The sequence below is a fragment of the Bos indicus genome, chromosome 21, assembly GCF_029378745.1.
Source record: "Bos indicus isolate NIAB-ARS_2022 breed Sahiwal x Tharparkar chromosome 21, NIAB-ARS_B.indTharparkar_mat_pri_1.0, whole genome shotgun sequence".
NCBI classification, from domain to species: Eukaryota; Metazoa; Chordata; class Mammalia; order Artiodactyla; family Bovidae; genus Bos; species Bos indicus.
Genome location: NC_091780.1, coordinates 63,029,941 through 63,048,137, shown reverse-complemented (window position 1 = coordinate 63,048,137; position 18,197 = coordinate 63,029,941). Strand labels below are relative to the sequence as shown.

Genomic DNA, 18,197 nt, shown 5'->3' with positions numbered 1-18,197 from the left:
AAAATTCAATTGCTTGTGATGACGGGGTTTTATTAGGTCTTTGGTTCAGTTGAGACAAACCTAACCTGAATTATGTCCAACTTACAAACTGATGATTTTATCCAATAAAATATATAGCAAATGCCAGGAAAATTCTAGGTATTACCCTAAGCCTCCAGAGCAAATTTTAATAAAATATTGTCTCAAGGAATTCACAATCTGGGAGTAAATACATGAGAGTAACATGGAATTATTCCAAAGTTTAGGAAGTCCTTCCATGCCCCGACAGAGGGGCAAGACTTAGTAGAGACCTGTGAAGAACACTTAAGTGAGCCTGTGTGTTGAAGGGAGTCTATGGGGAGGAGGTGCCATATGCCCTCTGCTCCAGATGACCTGGAAGAACTACCCTTGCCATAGGAAAGAGAAAGTGAGGCATGGGTTGGAAAAATAATATGCTCTAGTCTATTCCTTTGAGTGGAGGCTCCCCAGATGGCTCAGCCGTAAAGAATCCACCTGCTGATGCAGGAGACACAGGAACCGCGAGTTCGATCCCTGGGTCAGGAAAATCCCCTGGAGGAGAAAATGGCAACCCACTCAAGGAGAAAATGGCAGCCCATTCTTACCTGGAGAATCCTAAGCAGAGTGGGCCTGGTGGATTACAGTCCATGGGTCACAAAGAGTCTGACATGACTGGACAATTGACCATGATGGGCAGTAGAAGAGCAGGATAGGAATGAGGGGTGTGTGTGTGTATGTGTGTATGTGTGTGTGTGGAGAATGGAGGAGAGGATGCTGAAAACTTAAAATAATTTAAAAGGTTTATATGTGGTAAGGGCTGCTCAAACATGAGAACTTATACAGGACTGGGCAAACAGACTCTTGGAGGGCACAAACAGAATCTTGTGCTCACCAAGATCCAGGAGAAAAGAGCAGTGTCCACACAAGAGACTGACCCAGACTTGCCTGTGAGTGTCCAGGAGACTCCAGTGGAAGCATGGGTTGGGGTGGTCTGCTCAAGGGTCGGGGGCACTGAGTATAGCAGTGCCTGCATGGGACATTTTGAAGGAGGTCACCATTATCCTCATTACCTCCACCATAGTTTGGCTTCAGGTCAAACAACAGGGAGGGAGCACAGCCCAGAAAATTGTATTAAAGATTTACTGAGTATGGACCCACCCATCAGAACAGGACCCAGTTTCCCCCTCAATCAGTCTCTCCCAACAGGAAGCTTCCATAAGCCTCTTATCCTTATCTATCAGAGGGCAGACAGAATGAAAACCACAATCACAGAAAACTAACCAACCTGATCACACGGACCACAGCCTCATCTAATTCAATGAAACTATGAGCCATGCCATGTAGGTCCACCCAAGACAGGTGGCTCATGGTGGAGAGTTCTGACAAAACATGGTCCACTGGAGTATTCTTTCCTTGAGAATCCCATAAACAATATGAAAAAACAAAAAGATATGACATTGAAAGATGAACTCCCCAGGTTGGTAGGTGCCCAACATGCTACTGGGGATCAGTGGAGAACCAACTCCAGAAAGAATGAAGAGACAGAGCCAAAGCAAAAACATGGATGTGACTGGTGATAGAAGTAAAGACCGATGCTATTAAGAGCAATACTGCATAGGAACCTGGAATATTAGGTCCAGGAATCAAGTAAACTGGAAGTAGACAAATAGGAGATGACAAGAGTGAATATTGACATTTTAGGAACCAATGAACTAAGATGGACTGGAATGGGTGAATTTAACTTGAATGACCACTGTATCTACTACTGTTGGCAAGAATCCCTTAGAAGAAATGGAGTAGCCATCATAGTCAACAAAAGGGCCCAAAATGCAGTACTTGGATGTAGTCTCAAAAATGACAGAATGATCTCTGTTCATTTCCAAGGCAAACCATTCAATATCATAGTAATCCAAGTCTATGCCCTGACAAGTAATCAGAAGAAGGTGAAGTTGAATGGTTATATGAAGCCTACAAGACCTTCTAGAACTAACACCCCCAAAAGATGTCCTTTTTACTATGGGGGACTGGAATGCAAAAGTAGAAAGTCAAGAGATACTTGGAGTAATGGGCAAATTTGGCCTTGGAGTACAGAATGAAGCAGGTCAAAGACTAACAGAGTTCTGCCAAGAGAATGCACTGGGCATAGCAAACACCCTCTTCCAACAACACAAGAGATGACTCACATGGACATCACCAGATGGTCAACACCAAAATCATATTGATTATATTCTTTGCAGCCAAAGATGGAGCAGCTCTATACCGTCAGCAAAAATAAAACTGGGAGCTGACTGTGGCACAGATCATGAACTCCTTACTGCCCAATTCAGACTTAAATTGAAGAAATTAGGGGAAACCACTAGCCTGTTCAGGTATGACCTAAATCAAATCCCTTACAATTATACAGTGGGAGTGAGAAATAGATTCAAGGGTTTAGATCTGATAGACAGAGTGCCTGAAGAACTATAGACGGAAGTTCATGACACTATACAGGAGGCAGTGATCAAGACCATCTCCAAGTAAAAGAAATGCAAAAAGACAAAATGGTTGTCTGAGGAGGCCTTACAAATAGCTGAGAAAAGAAGAGAAGTGAAAGGCAAAGGAGAAAAAGATAAATATACCCATTTGAATGCAGAGTTCCAAAGAATAGCAAGGAGAGATAAGAAAGCTTTCCTCAGGGATCAGTGCAAAGAAATAGAGGAAAATAATAGAATGGGAAAGACTAGAGATCTCTTCATGAAATTTAAAGATGCCAAGGGAATATTTCATGCAAAAATGGGCACAATAAAGGATAGAAACAGTATGGGCCTAACAGAAGCAGAAGATATTAAGAAGAGGTGGCAAGAATAAACAGAAGAACTACACAAAAAAGATCTTTGTGACTCAGATAACCAAGATGGTGTGATCACTCACCTTGAGCCAGATATCCTGAAATGTGAAGTCAAGTGGGACTTAGGAAGCATCCCTACAAACAAAGCTAGTGGAGACAATGGAATTCCAGTTGAGCTATCTCAAATCCTAAAAGATGATGCTGTGAAAGTGCTGCACTCAATATGCCAGCAAATTTGGAAAACTCAGCAGTGGCCATAGGACTGGAAAAAGTCAGTGTTCATTCCAATCCCAAAGAAAAGCAATGCCAAAAAATGTTGAAACTACTGCACAATTGCACTCATCCCACATGCTAGCAAAGTAATGCTCAAAATCCTCCAAGCCATGCTTCAACAGTATGTGAACCATGAACTTTCAAGCTGGATTCAGAAAAGACAGAGGAATCAGAGATCAAATTGCCAACATCCACAGGATCATCAAAAAAGCACGAGAGCTCCAGAAAAACATCTATTTCTCCTTTATTGACTATGCCAAAGCCTTTGATTGTGTGGATCTCAACAAACTGTGGGAAATTCTTCAAGAAATGGGAATACCATACCACCTTACCTGCCTCCTGAGAAATCTGGATGCAGGTCAATAAGAAATAGTTAGAACTGGACATGGATCAACAGACTGGTTCCAAATCAGGAAAGGAGTACATAAAGGCTGTATATTGTCACCCTGCTTATTTAACTTACATGCAGAGTACATCAGGAGACATGCTGGACTGGATGAAGCACAAGCTTGAATCATGATTTCCGGGAGAAATATCAATAACCTCAGATATGCAGATGAAACCACCCTTTTGGCAGAAAGGGAAGAAGAGCTAAAGAGCCTCTTGAAGAAAATGAAAGAAGAGAGTTAAAAAGTTGGCTTAAAACTCAACATACAGAAAACTAAGATCATGGCATCTGGTCCCATCACTTCATGGCAAATAGATGGGGAAACAATGGAAACAGTGACAGACTTTATTTTGGGGGGGCTCTCAAATCACTGCAGATGGTGACCGCAGCCATGAAATTAAAAGACACTTGTTCCTTAGAAGAAAAGCTATGACCGACCTAGAGAGTATATTAAAAAGCAGAGATATTACTTTGACAACAAAGGTCCATTTAGCCAAATCTATGGTTTTTCCAGTATTCATGTGTAGATGTGAGAGTTGGACTATAAAGAAAGCTGAGCACCAAAGAATTAATGCTTTTAAACTGGGGTATTGGAGAAGACTCGAGAGTCCCTTAGATTGCAAGGAGATCCAACCAGTCAATCCTTAATGAAGTCAGTTCTGAATATTCATTGGAAGGACTGATGCTGAAACTCCAATATTTTGGCCACCTAATATGACAAAATGATTCATCAGGTTGGGGAACACATGTATACCTGTGGCAGATTCATTTTGATACATGGCAAAACCAATACAATATTGTAAAGTTAAATAAAATAAAATTTTAAAAAATTAAATTAAATAAAGCCTAAAATAAAAAAAAAGACCCTGATGCTGGGAAAGATTGAAGGCAGGAGGAGAAGGGGATGACAGAGGTGAGAGGGTGTGATGGCATCATTGACTCAATGGACATGAATTTAAGCAAGCTCCAGGAGTTGGTGATGGACAGGGAAGCCTGGTGTGCTTCAGACCATGGGGTCACAAAGAGTTGGACACAACTGAGTGACTTTCATTTTCATTTTCTGTGAAGTCTAGTCTGCATCTCCAGGTTGGGCTGCAGTTCCATAAATTTCTTCTGCATTCTTGCTGCCCAGTGAGATTATTTGGACAGAGAGAAACTGGGTAGATGGGGACATGTTCCCTGGACTCTGCTCACCTGTCTTCCTGCTGGAGAAGCAGCTCTCTGACCCAACCCACAGCCTTCCAGCTGCCCCCCTCCACCACCACCAACCCCCCGCCATTGGAACAGTTATGTCCTCTTCCTAGATAGTTCTGGTTAGTGCCCTTTCCTTGTCTGGTCTTTGCACAGATGTAGCCTCTCAGTGAAGCATCCTCAAGCACCCCACCCTGACACACATCTGGCTCTTTGTACCCCTAACAGGCTTTATTTTTCTTCAAGGGACTCTCACCATCTAAATAGTGACGCATCATACTTTTGCAGTTGACTGCTGCTAGCTTCAACACCACACTGCTAGCACCCACAACAGTGGATTTCACCTCAGTTCAGTTCAGTCGCTCAGTTTTGTCCGACTCTGCGACCCCATGAACCGCAGCACGCCAAGCCTCCCTGTCCATCACCAACTCCCGGAGTCCACCCAAACCCATGTCCATTGAGTCAGTGGTGCCATCCAGCCATCTCATCCTCTGTCGTCCCCTTCTCCTCCTGCCCTCAATCTTTCCCAGCATCGAGGTCTTTTCACATGAGTCAGCTCTTCACATCATGTGGCCAAAGTATTGGAGTTTTAGCTTCAACATCAGTCCTTCCAATGAACACCCAGGACTGATCTCCTTTAGGATGGACTCCATTGAAAACTCTCACCCAGGAGGCCAAACATGCAGGTGATTTCAATAACTAACAACCCAACTAACTCTGATAGATAGAAAATCAACCTGAGTTATCCCTCTGACAGCTGCCCTCGACAGTCTGACAATTACCTACAACGACATAGACCTGAATCTCTCTTTTCGTCACTATAAAAGCACTATTCAGTGAATCCTGTTCCCTTCAGAGGGGGATCAATTTCCCTGGCATTGTCCTGTGAGAATACCGTGGAGTCCGGTTATCCTAAACCAGAATGGCTCCAAAAGTCTGTGTGTTGCCAATTGCAAGAGCAAGTTTCAAATTTATGCAACATCAAATTCTGATGTGATGCTTGTAATGAATAATAACTCCCGGGTCCCCAGTTGGGAGGTTTCTTATGCCAGAGGCCTCAGGAGAGGCACGGGAACTCGTATTTTAAAACCATCCCTCAGTGGTTTTAAGCGTTTAGTCCAGGGTTGAGGCTTTGAGAACCCAGACTCCACCCGCTGCTTGTCTATTAAAAGAGCAGACAAGAGTAGGACTTGGGTCCCTGTTCAACACAGGTAGCCATTTGTGGTTTTCTCTGTGTGTGACAGAGAGGAGGGAAAGGGCAAAATGAACAGGGAAGGAGGAATTTACTGAGGGATTTTATTATTTTATTCCTCCCCACCCCCCGGGTATTTATAGCTCAAATGATGCTCCAAAGAGACCCCTTGACTCTAAACTCATAAAATGCCTACTTGGGAGTCAGGCTGTAATTTACTTTTCTAAAGATGCCTCAATTATATCCAAGGAAAAGCCTGGTTACATTTTTAAAACTCAGGAGCAGCAGCTTTTAAATTTATTCAGACTAATGAGCACGTATAAATTTGGCGAATGCTAATTCACGGGAGTCGGCTGTGGCAATGGGAGAAACACAGCAAGAGTGTCACTGCCGGAGAACAAAGTGAGTGGGTGATGTGAGTGACAGTAAAGATTTCTTTTAACATCACTAAAAGGCGGCTGAAGTGACAGGTGAGAGGACAGTCGCAGAATTCTGCAGCACTCGGAGAATTTGTGTACTATCAAGAAGGGACGCGTTGACTTGATACCAGCTTAATAAGTTCAGCAGAGAATAAGAGCAGGGGGCTGGGGGAGCGGATTTGATGGCGAAAGGGCTTCCACCCCGCTTGCTTCCTCCGGAGGCAGAGGACGCTGATCACACAGCCTGGAGGGTGCAACTCATCATTGGACTGCAGACCTCCACCGCCCCACCCCTTGCAGGTTTCACAGGAATCAGCCACATGGTTTTAATCTGTTCCCATCGCTTTCTGCAATGAATTTAGCATCCTCTGGAGACAGCTTCCACTTCAGATCTTCTCAAAGGGAAAGAAATCCTAAATCAAACCCCACCGGTGTACACCTGGATTTCGAGAGTCACTCCCCAATCAAATGTGCAGGTTTCTGAAGTCGGAAACCTCCAGCTCAGGGAGAAGTCAGTGGGAAGCCAAACTTTGAAACCTTAATAAGAGTGGCTTTGTGACCCACTGTTGTGCTTTCTGGGAGCGGTGGTGTCTGAGTGGAGCACAGACTCCAAAGCAGCTCAGATCTCCTTACTGATTTCTTTCTGAGAGAGGTGGGCACCTGCTCCCACCTGTGTGTTCTTCATGCTTATGTGGACCTAGGGACCACCCCAAGCTGAGTGCACCCCTGCCTACCTCTTCAGCCTTTGCCCCACCATCTTCTGTCCACACGCCTGCTGAGTGTCAGCTGTATGCACTTCGATACCATGGATCGGATTGGCCAATTTTCATAAGATGTTATGGAAATCCAGAACAGCCTTTTTTGCCAGTCCCATATTTTCGGCTGAATTGTTTTCCTTCAAATTCCATAGTTTGACACCCTGACCTTCAATATGACTATATTTGGAGGTAAGACCTTAAAAGTAATTTAGGTGAAATGCTGTCGTAATGGAGGATCTAGTGAGACCAGTGTCCTTAGAAGACGAGGAAGATACCAGGGCACCCCGCTCTCTGCAAACACAAGGAAAGAAACTTGTGAGGATGTAGGAAGAATGTCTGAAAGCCAGAAGAGTTCTCACCAGAAACTGATCCTGCTGGCATCCTGATTGTCAACTTCTGGCTCACAAAACTGTGAGAAAATAAATGCCGTTTAAGGTTCTCAGACTAGGGTACTTGATGACAATAGCTCCAGCCGACTAGTACACTATTCTGTGGAAGATGCCGTGCTTTAAGCAGGATGTCTATTGTCTCTCTGGAATGCCTTCTCATATTACCCATCTGATGATCAAATGGTCCTCAGCTCACATACCTGGCTGGTCCTGCTGGATTTTCCTTGATTGGAGAGGGTGCCCTGGTTCTGTGTTCACTTAGCTTTCCATGCCCTTTCTCTTGTAAAGTTGAGCACAGTCTTGAAAATATGGTTTTATCTGACTTTTCTCACAGCTAATCTCTAAATACTTAGAGACCATTGGCTTAGATTTACATCGTGGTGTGTGCAGGACAGAGCGTCTATATTGAATCTCTTTACAGCTTGTAGAGTAAATTGATGAATTAAAAGATGAAATGGATAGATAAACAACTGGATGGACAGAAGCAGATGAGTGGAAGGTGGGATGGATACATGCATGGATATATGTTTGGAAAGACAGGTGATTGAGTGCCTGGCTGGCTGACTACACAGATGGAGGTTTAATATTTTTCCTAGTCTCGAGCTCCCCATGGTGCAGAGGACAGGGTAAGGTTGAGGCTGGGAGGCCAGAGTGTTGTTCCTCAATGCATATTGTTCTTTTCATCAAACCTTTGTATTGAAAACTTCCCTTACTTGTTCCCTCACCATTCAGGGCACTGGCTGCTGAATCTCTGCTTTATTGGATGGATGGTCCTAAATCTTTGCTTACAAGCCGACTGGACTCTTTCTTTATATGGTACACTGTCACATCCCATCGAGGAGCTGATTTCATTTCAAAGCAGAGTCTGCTGAATAATGTGGTATAATAATAACTACAGACCAGGCATTTTGACAGACTACCATCTCATTTAATCCTCACAAATAAATTCCTGAAAGTTGATATCATTAACCTCGTGTTATGGCTGAAAACCAAGAGGCTCAGCCAACTGAGAGCAAAGACAGGATTCAAAGTGCATCTCTACAACACCAGTCCAAAACCACAAGACGGATGGGCAGCCCTGCTGCCCTGTGTCTTCTTGAAAGATGGACACCCAGTGCTATCTGGAATTGCACCTGCATTTTCTGCAAGAAGAATTAGGCTGGGAGACATATTTCTCTTTGCAATAATTTTACTGGGGGAAATTTCCGACTGTGCTGAAAGCTGACCTCTTGGACAAACACACTGTCATAAAAATGTGCTATTTGCTACGAGTGCATTGGGAGTTTTAAATCATCAAACTAAAGTACCCCAGGCTCTGACAGTAAAATTTTCATTCAAAGAAGGACTCAGCTTCACAACATAATAAATTATATATGACGGGGACATATAAAACATTTAAAGATATACAGAATTTCTCTGCATTTGTGTTCAGTGGAAGAGTTCAGTGCTTGAAGTACTTTTTTATGTCAATCCTGCCTATTCATAAGAAGAAAAGACACTCATCTTTCCTCCCCCCTAAAATGAGCAGCAACAAAACAAGTTGCCTATCGCCTGTGTCCTGAAGTTGAGATTTGATGTTTTATTTTTATTTTCTTTTTTTTCCAAGCGTGTGTCAGAATGAAACCATGCCATGGTGGATAGCAAATAGTTAGAGACACTGTAAGCAGAGCCTTGGGTGACCTCTGAAACCAGAATAATTAAACATAAACAGCACAAACCCATACCAGGCAGACTTGAGCAAACTATCCAAGATAGATCAAGGTGAAGTTTGGGGTGACATTGGTAAAGAGTGGAGTTTATACAAACAAAGCTGTGATTACTGGAACCTCTTTTTTAAATGTACTGAATTTAGGGAGACACCCTGTTGTTCAGTTGCTCGGTTGTGTCCGACTCTTTGTGACCCCAAGGACTACAGCATGCCAGGCTTCCCTGTCCTTCACCATCTCCTGGAGTTTGCTCAAACTCATGTCCATTGAGTCAGTGATGCCATCCAACCATCTCATCCTCTGTCACCTCCTTCTTCTCCTGCCCTCAATCTTTCCCAGCATCAGGGTCTTTTCCAATGAGTTGGCTCTCAACATCAACTGACCGAAGTATTGGAGCTTCTGCTTCAGCATTAGATCTTCCACATAGTAAAATAGTTGAAGCAAGAAATTCCTAGACAGAGGTTTACAAGCCCAGTCCTAGAACATGTTAGCTACTAAATATGTGATATAGTTCTTTGCCTTTCTGGACTGAAAGATGATCTTTGTGTAATGCTAACACACAACTGTGCATTAGTCAGCAATTATTACATTAATGCTGTATAACCAGCTGCTGCTGTGCTGCTAAGTCGCTTCAGTCATGTCCGACTCTGTGGGACCCCATAGACAGCAGCCCACCAGACTCCCCCGTCCCTGGGATTCTCCAGGCAAGAACACTGGAGTGGGTTGCTATTGCTTTCTCCAATGCAGGAAAGTGAAAAGTGAAAGTGAAGTCGCTGAGTCTTGTCCGACTCTCAGCGACCCCGTGGACTGCGGCCCACCAGGCTCCTCCATCCATGGGATTTTCCAGGCAAGAGTACTGCAGTGGGGTGCCATTGCCTTCTCCGTATAACCAGCTAACTACACCCAAAATCAATGGCTTATAGCTTAAAGCCATATATGGGTGGCTCTCTCACATATGGGTCCATAGGTCATCTGTAGTTTGTCTGAACTAGATGAACCTTGGCTGAGCAGCTCTGATTCCAGATGCTGGTCAGCTGACTTGCACCCAGACTAACCATCAGAGCCAACTTCTTCTGCTTCCTCCTTCTCTTTAGACTGGGGCTGTTTGAAGCATGCTCTACTCATGGCAAATGGCAGGAATCCCAGAGCGTCAACAAAAACAGACACTGTCTCTTGAGGTCCTGGTTTGGAACTGACTCTCTCTCCTTCCACCATGTTGCACATGGCTGAGTGAGAGATCAGTAGGGCAGGGAAATTCCACTTTGGTAGGTGGGTCTGTAAAGTCATGTGACCAAAGTCATGTGACCAAAGTCATAAATATATAATTTAAATCTAGGAAGATTGTGAAGAACTGCAAATAATCATTTTTCTCTATTTCCCCGGGGTTTGATCTCTGCCCTTGGTCTTAAGCTGCTGTGAAACTTGGAGGAAATTATTTCTCTCTCCCAGTCCAGTGGTAACCGAAGGTCCCAGATCAACAGGATCAGCCTCATTTTGGAATTTGTTAGACTTGCACACTCTCATGCCCCACCTGGACCTACTGAATAACAAACCAAAGCTCAGTGAAAGTAAGCCACCTAAGCACACACAACACGAAGTCATGGTCTGACCTCAAAGCCTCTTTCCTTTTCTCGTATTTCCCTATCAACCCGGAAGAGGGAAGGGGGAACCAGTGAGTGGAATTGATTAGAAGTATCTTTTAAGCGAAAATGAAAGTTAAAAGTATTTCCCAAGGATACAGACAGATTCGTTCATGTGCCTCTCACCTCTTGCCAAGCCCACATTCCAGGGAAGGCATTCGATTAATCACTGTTTGTGCAGAAACTTGATCCAAAGCCTCAGGTCACTTCACTGTGACTGAGTCTATTTTTGTTTTCTGAAATCCCAAGAGTTTTACCAGTGACTTCCAGACCTGCCTAGCCTTGGAAAGGGAGTGGGAGGTCCCCCCACAGGTAAAAACCTCTTGTCTTCAACTACAGATTGAGCCTGAGGGGCCTCCCACAGCCAGAACACTCAGTATTCACAGCCCCTGGGAATCCTGGTGAGCGCTGAAAATATGCAGGGCACAGGCAGCCTTGTGAACTGGTCAGAGATCCTCGTGTGATTACACAGGAGCCCTGTGGATGGGGAGGGTCAGGGCTCATCACACCAAAGCCAGGGAAGGGGCCCGGACTAAGGGCCAAGAGTGGTTCTGGTACAAACTCTGGCTCTCCTGAGCTCTGTGATGTTAGACAATGTTCCTGGGCTTCAGACGGCTCTTTCGTCAATGTCTGGGATTTGTATATTACATTATATTATTTATTATATCACATTATCATGTTAATATAGATACATGGTAGGACTTCCCAAGTGACTCAGTGGTAGAGAATCTGCCTGCCACTGCAGGAGATGCTAGTTCGATCCCTGGGTTGGGGAAGATCCCCTGGAGGAGGAAATGGCAACCCACACCAGCATTCTTGTCTGGAACATCCCATGGATAGAGGAGCATGGCGAGCTACAGTCTGAGAGGATCTGGGGTCAGAGGTTGTCGCATGTGAGTTTCAGGTTCCAGTTCAGCAACTGGGAACCCTCAGGCAAGTCTCATAAACTGTTCGAGACTTTCCTAACCCGTATAAGGAGGATATTACTCCCTGTCTCGTCGTCTCACTGGGAGATTGTGACAAAGCTTGCAAAGCACCTGACTGTCAGTTGATCCCCAATACATGACGATTTGTTAATGAGCAGCTCTGCTTTCCTGGAGAGAGAACCAATTACACTGAAGATGGCAGGGAAGGATCACACAACCTTGTTTTGACACTCAAAACTGAAGACTCACCCTTTTCTCCATTTCTTGGATTGCCCAGTTGCTGGGAAGGTGGGGTGGGTGTCTGCTGAAGGTATCCTGTGCTGCACGATTCCAGGAAGGACAGAGGCTGAAGCCTGTAGGTCTGTACACAGCCCTCCGTGCACTCACACTCTCGCACTTCAGCATCCTCAGCCACCCAGCATCCCACAGCTGAAACCCCAAGCAGCAGACTCCACCAACAAGCCCCATGGATCTGACAAAGCTTGTCTCCAATGACATTTGCTCTCTGCTCATTCACTTGATAAACATTTAATGTTCATGCATTGTCTCCTCACTGGCAGTCTCTCAATTCTCCAAACAGCATACTGGCTTGCTTTTCAACCTTCCCATAGTGTTTGTCACGTAAGCTTACAAAGGTGTTCACTTGAGGCATTCAGTTCTACTTGGCTGGTATACAGTGATGTGTGTGTGCTTAGTCACTCCAGTTGTGTCCGACTCTTTGCAACCTTATGGACTGTAGCCCATCAAGCTCTGTCCCTGGGATTTTCCTGGCAAGAATACTAGAACAGGTTGCTATTCCCTCCTCCTAGGGATCTTCCTGATCCAGGGATCAAATATGTGTCTCCTGTATGTCTTGCATTGCAGGCAGATTTCTTTATCACTGAGCCACCAGGGAAGCCCAGGATATAGTGGGGGCCTGGCTAAAGAAGCATGTGCTGTGCTTAGTCGTTCAGTCCTGTCTGACTCTTTGCGACCCCATAGAGTGTAACCTACCAGACTCCTCTGTCCATAGGGATTCTCCAGGCAAGAATACTGGAGTGGGTTGCCATGCCCTCTTCCAGGGGATCTTCCCAATCCAGGGATCAAACACAGGTCTCCTGCATCACAGGCAGATTCTTTACTGATTGAGTCACCGGGGAAGCCCTAAAGAAACATTGCCAGATGAAAAAGAATTTTTGTGTCAATGGGCTTGAAATTTATTATATGCACATATAATTAGAAGCAAAATATGAATAGTCACTAACTACCTGTGACTACTTACTTTGACTACCCCATGCAAGGAGCTGATTCATTTGAAAAGACCTTGATGCTGGGAAAGACTGAAGACTAGAGGAGAAGGGAGTGGCAGAGGATGGTTAGATAGCATCGCCAACTCAATGGACATGAATTTGAGCAAACTCCAGAAGATGGTGAAGGACAGGGGAGCCTGGCATGCTGCAGTCCATGGGGTCACAAAGAGTTGAACATGACTTAGTGACTGAATAACAGCAACAACCTGTGGTTACTTAAATTCCAATGAGTTCAAAGGAAACAAGATTAAAAGTCAGATATTAAGTCTCACTGGCCACATTTCAAGTGCTCAGTTGTCACACATAGCTAGTGCTTACTGTATCTAACAGTGCGGACAGAACATGTCTTTCTTTGCAGAATATTCTATTGGGCAACACTGCTTAAGATGCTCTGTCCCCTTGGGACCTCTGCTATTCTCTTTCACTCTGTCTATTCTCTTTTATATCTTGTTTGTTTAATGGTGTTACCCCCAGTTAGACTGGCAGCTCACTGGGAATAAGGATGAAGCTCATCTCTTTCACCACTTCAACCCCAGCAGTTAGAGCAGGAAAGGCACACAGGAGGCACTGTAAACGTATCGTTGAAATGAATGCCTGGGAAAATGAACCTCTGTATCCCATTGGCCCGAGTTTTGAGTCTTTTATACATTGATTTGCCGTTTGGTGGGATGAATCTGCTAGACTGTCATGGCTCTCTGAGGGTACCACTTATCATCTTGGCAGGTGTATCCTTCTCCCACTGATACTCTGTTGGCACACCCTCCTCTGGCCACAGGGATCTAGCAGGGTCTTACTTCTCTCTTCATGTCTTTGCTTGTGTAGGGTCTCAGGCCCTGGGACTTCCTCCTACAACCATGCCTGAGGGATCGAATCTGACCCAGACATCCAGGATCAAGTAAAGCACCACCTTCTCCAGGAAGATGCTTGAACATTCTTCTCTTTTAGACCTTCAGCTCTCAGGACACTTCTCACCTGTCGCCTTGTCTGTGACTGCCTTCATACATTTTTGTTCACATTTCTTACCCACTCTTTGAGAGCAGGACTTATGTCTACTTGAAAGCCATGTTCCCAGGCTCTGAGCAAAGTACTTGACACACAGTAAATGCTTAAAAATATTATTTGAATGAATATGAGTAAATAAATGGTTACTTTTTAAGGCTATGGGGCTTCCCTGGTGGCTCAGATGGTAAAGAAGTTACCTGCAATGCAGGAGACCCAGGTTCAATCCCTGGATTGACAGATCCCCTGGAGAAGGGAATGGCTACCCAATCCAGTATTCTTGCCTGGAGAATTCCATGGACAGAGAAGCCTGGTGGGCTATAATCCATAGGGTCACAAAGAGTCAGACATGACTGAGCAACTAACAGTCTCACTTTAATTTCTAAAGCTATGATTCTACATTTTTTTTTCTGTTTATAAACAATCATTGCCACTTAAGAGTTTAATTCTCCTAAAGTTTTATTTCATAACTTTTTAAATTTGTATTTTTCAAAAAATTATATTAAAGTGTAAATCATAAAGTTCTATAGCATGTGCAACTTGTAAAATCAAATTCTAAGATTAAGAATTTATTACAGATAACAGTTCAAGGACCTAGGACTCCACAAAGCAAATTTCCAAAATTTAAATCCTTATTGAGGATGGTGTCACATTCATTTTGATTTTGCAACAAAATAGATCAGTTCAAGTAGGGAAAATGTGAACCATTGGTATAATTTATTGTACACTACATCCTTATTATAATGTATATGTTTTAGACCAATATTTTAATAAAGAAGCTACAAATAGAGGACCACCCCTTCATCCCCATTATCCCCTTTTTGTCTATATTCCAAAGAAGGACAAGATTTCTCTGTGCTTAAGGCTGAGTTTGTACAAGCATTGTCATTGTCGCATGCAATGTTACATCAACCCTACAGTTGGGGGCTTTTATCTTGTAAAATGCTGGCCCCCAAAGTGTCACTAACACAACCTGTTAGAAGAAAATTCTAGGTCTCATAGTTGTTTTTCAGTTGCTAAGCTGTGTCTGACTCTTTGTGACCTCATGGACTGCAGCACACCAGGCTCATCTGTCCACTCTCTCCCGGACTTTTCTCAAACTCATGTCTATTGAGTGATGCTATCTAACCATATCATCCTCTGCCACTCCCTTCTCTTCCTGCCATAAATCTTTCCCAGGATCAGGGTCTTTCCCAATGAGTCAGTGATTACTAAAGTATTGGAGAAGTTGGAGAGAGCTTAGGCAGTGCTGGTGAGGTGAGGAGGCAAGGCTGGAACTGATTTAGGATTAGGAATTTGGGGTAAGCAGGTCTTCCAATGTGGAGGCTTGGTTGGGATTTGGTAAGGATCATGTACAATAGTCAAGACAGGATGGAAAGAGAAAAGTGAGGCTTTTTGAAGCAAGAGATTAAAGGGACATGAGAGGACCAATTATCTGCTGCTGTTTGACCTTGACGAAGAGTCAGTGGTTCTTCCAAGAAGTCACTGTAGTGAACAGAGAAGACTCTCCTGGCTTAGCCTAAGTATGCTGACCAAGCCCACAGAAGAGTCAAAGCATGTTAGTAGGGATTGTAAATCGGGTCAGGAGAGAGAGCTTCAGATCTCTGAGGTCTGATCCTGCTGTGTGGTTGCATGTTTTCCATAATCAAACCTCGCTGGACAGAGAATAAACATGCCTGCTTGAAATAGGATACTGTTTCCATTTTCCATATGATTGAAGTGAAGTTGCTCAGTCATGTCCAACTCTTTGCGACCCCATGGACTGTAGCCTACCAGGCTCCTCTGCCCATGGGATTTTCCAGGCAAGAGTACTGGGTTGCCATTTCTTTCTCCAGGGGATCTTCCTGACCCAGGGATCGAACCCGGGTCTCCCGCATTGTAGGCAAACTCTTTACCATCTGGGCCACCAGGGAAGCCCTAAAGCCTATTGCACCTAGTATTCCCAGGCTGTCTCCCATCCAAGTACTATCCAGGCCCAATCCTGCTTAGCTTCCGAGATAAGACGAGATCGGGCGAGTTCAGGGTGGTATGGTCGTAGACTCCATATGATTACATACCTTTAAAAGGAGTGCCTGCCTTGTCCTTGAACTCCAGAGTGTGAAGTAGAGACCCCCTCCCATCTACAGAGAGCCCACCCCTCTGAGGAAAAGGGGGTTGTAGAGAGCTGTTTTCCCCTGTCTGTAACAGTATATGCAAAATAAGACTTTGAGTGTTTTTAAAAAAAAACTTGGGTCGATTTCTGATCTATTAAAGTGTTATATAAGTAAAGATATAAATACACATCGATCAGTATTGTATTCAGTTGTCTTTCCCCCTTTGAGCCACCTTCCAGGCAGGTGGCTATTGAGAGTGTTCGGAATTGTAAATGCCTGTTTGCAGCTAGGACTTAGTGACTTAATTCTATTCCACTGAAATATGGAAAACACGTGGAAAGGTACTATTTTCTTTCAGGGAAGTAATCCGTGAGATGAAGGCTGGATTGTGGACAAGGGCAAATGGAGCCTGTTAATAACATACCAAGTTAACACTGCCGATTACTTGTAACAAGGCTGCTGAGAGTTGGGAGCCAAAGCCCTGGTAGCAAGGATCCCCCTGGGCCCTCACTCCCCCAACACAACAGAAACACTGTGTCCTGTGTCCATCGCAGTTACTGGCACAGCAGGCAACACGCCAGCCTGCCTTCCTCTTCTTTCACCCTCTACATTCTTCTCCTTTGCAAGTGATTGCAAACTCCCTCCTGAATTCCACACAAAGAATAAGACACCTTCTCTGGGTTGTGATCAGAGCTCCTTTAGAAAAATGGTACTGGTGAACCCGTTTGCCGGGAAGGAATGAAGATGCAGATGTGAAGAACAGACTTGTGGACACAGTAGGGGAGGGAGAGGGGTGGACGGATGGAGGAAGGAGCATCTACATAAATACGCTCCCATGTGTAAAATCGACGGCTGCTGAGAAGTTGCCGAATAACACCGGGAACCCAGCTGGGGGCTCTGTGATGACCTAGAAGAGTGGGATGGGGGAAGGAGGGAAGCTCAAGAGGAAGGTGATATGTGTATACGTATGGCTGATTCACATTGTTGTATGGTGCAAACCAACAATGGTGAAGTAATTTTCCTCCGATAAAAAAAAATGCACGAGAAACAGAATTCTAAATTATGAATGTCAGCAAAGGATGGAGATGAAGTCCTCCAGGGGAGATGTTGGAGGGGAGGTGGCCCCCGGAGGGCCATTCAGCCTCTTGAGCTCTGGGGCCCATAATGAAGACAAGGTCTCTATCTAAACAACACCTTCCTACCCCATGCTGTCCTGATGCTCTCCCTGGTGTGCTAAAGACCCCTTCCCTGTCTGCAGGAAGCCCACTTCCAGAAGGAAAGAACAGGTGTGGAAGGCTGTTTTTCCCTGTAAGTATGAATTCACCTGGATTTACATCCTTCTGGATATACACTATAACACATGTTCTGGATAAATCTGGATTTGGCAAAATAGCGTGTGATCTGCTCTTTAGTATTATGCTCTAATTTCTTGGTGTTTGGAGAAACCGCTTTTATCTATATCCATCACTGTATTCATCCTTACGGGCTTTCCAGGTGGCGCTAGTAGTAAAGACCCTGCCTGCCAATGCAGGAGACATAAGAGACACAGCTTAGATTCCTGGGTTGGAAGATGCCCTGGAGGAGGGTATGGGAACATGCTCCAGTATTCTTGCCTGGAGGATCCCTTGGGCAGAGGAGCCTGGTGGGCTACAGTTGGTAGGGTCGCAAAGACTCAAATACGACTGAAGTGACCTAGCATGCACACAGGCATTCCTACTTACACCTGTGTGTTGATCCATGTATCTAGGTAATGCCACAATTAAGTAGATCCTGAAAAGGAGCCTGGTGGATAAAAGTCATGAGCTCCACGTACTGGATTCAGAAGATGCAGATTTGAGCACCAGCTTAGCCACGAGCAGCTAGTGACTCAGGCAACAGAGGAACTCCCCCTTCGCCTCAGTCAGCTCATCTGAGGATGAATCTGACAATCTTGTCTAACAGCAATGTCACATGTAGTCATGTATGTTAAAGGACTTCATAAACGATGGAACTGAGAGGGCAGCATAATGAATATTATATACCAATGGTGGATTCATCTGAGTTATGGGATTATGTCTCATTTTGATTTTATTCTTTACAGAATTTGGTCATTTGGTCCCAAGCCACATGC

General features: G+C 44.5%; 1 pseudogene; it reads right to left on the bottom strand.

The window, feature by feature from the left end:
* Window positions 1–15,915: 15,915 nt before the first annotated feature.
* LOC139178399 (5S ribosomal RNA) lies at window positions 15,916–16,034 on the bottom strand (annotated as a pseudogene).
* Between the last annotated feature and the right edge of the window lie 2,163 nt (window positions 16,035–18,197).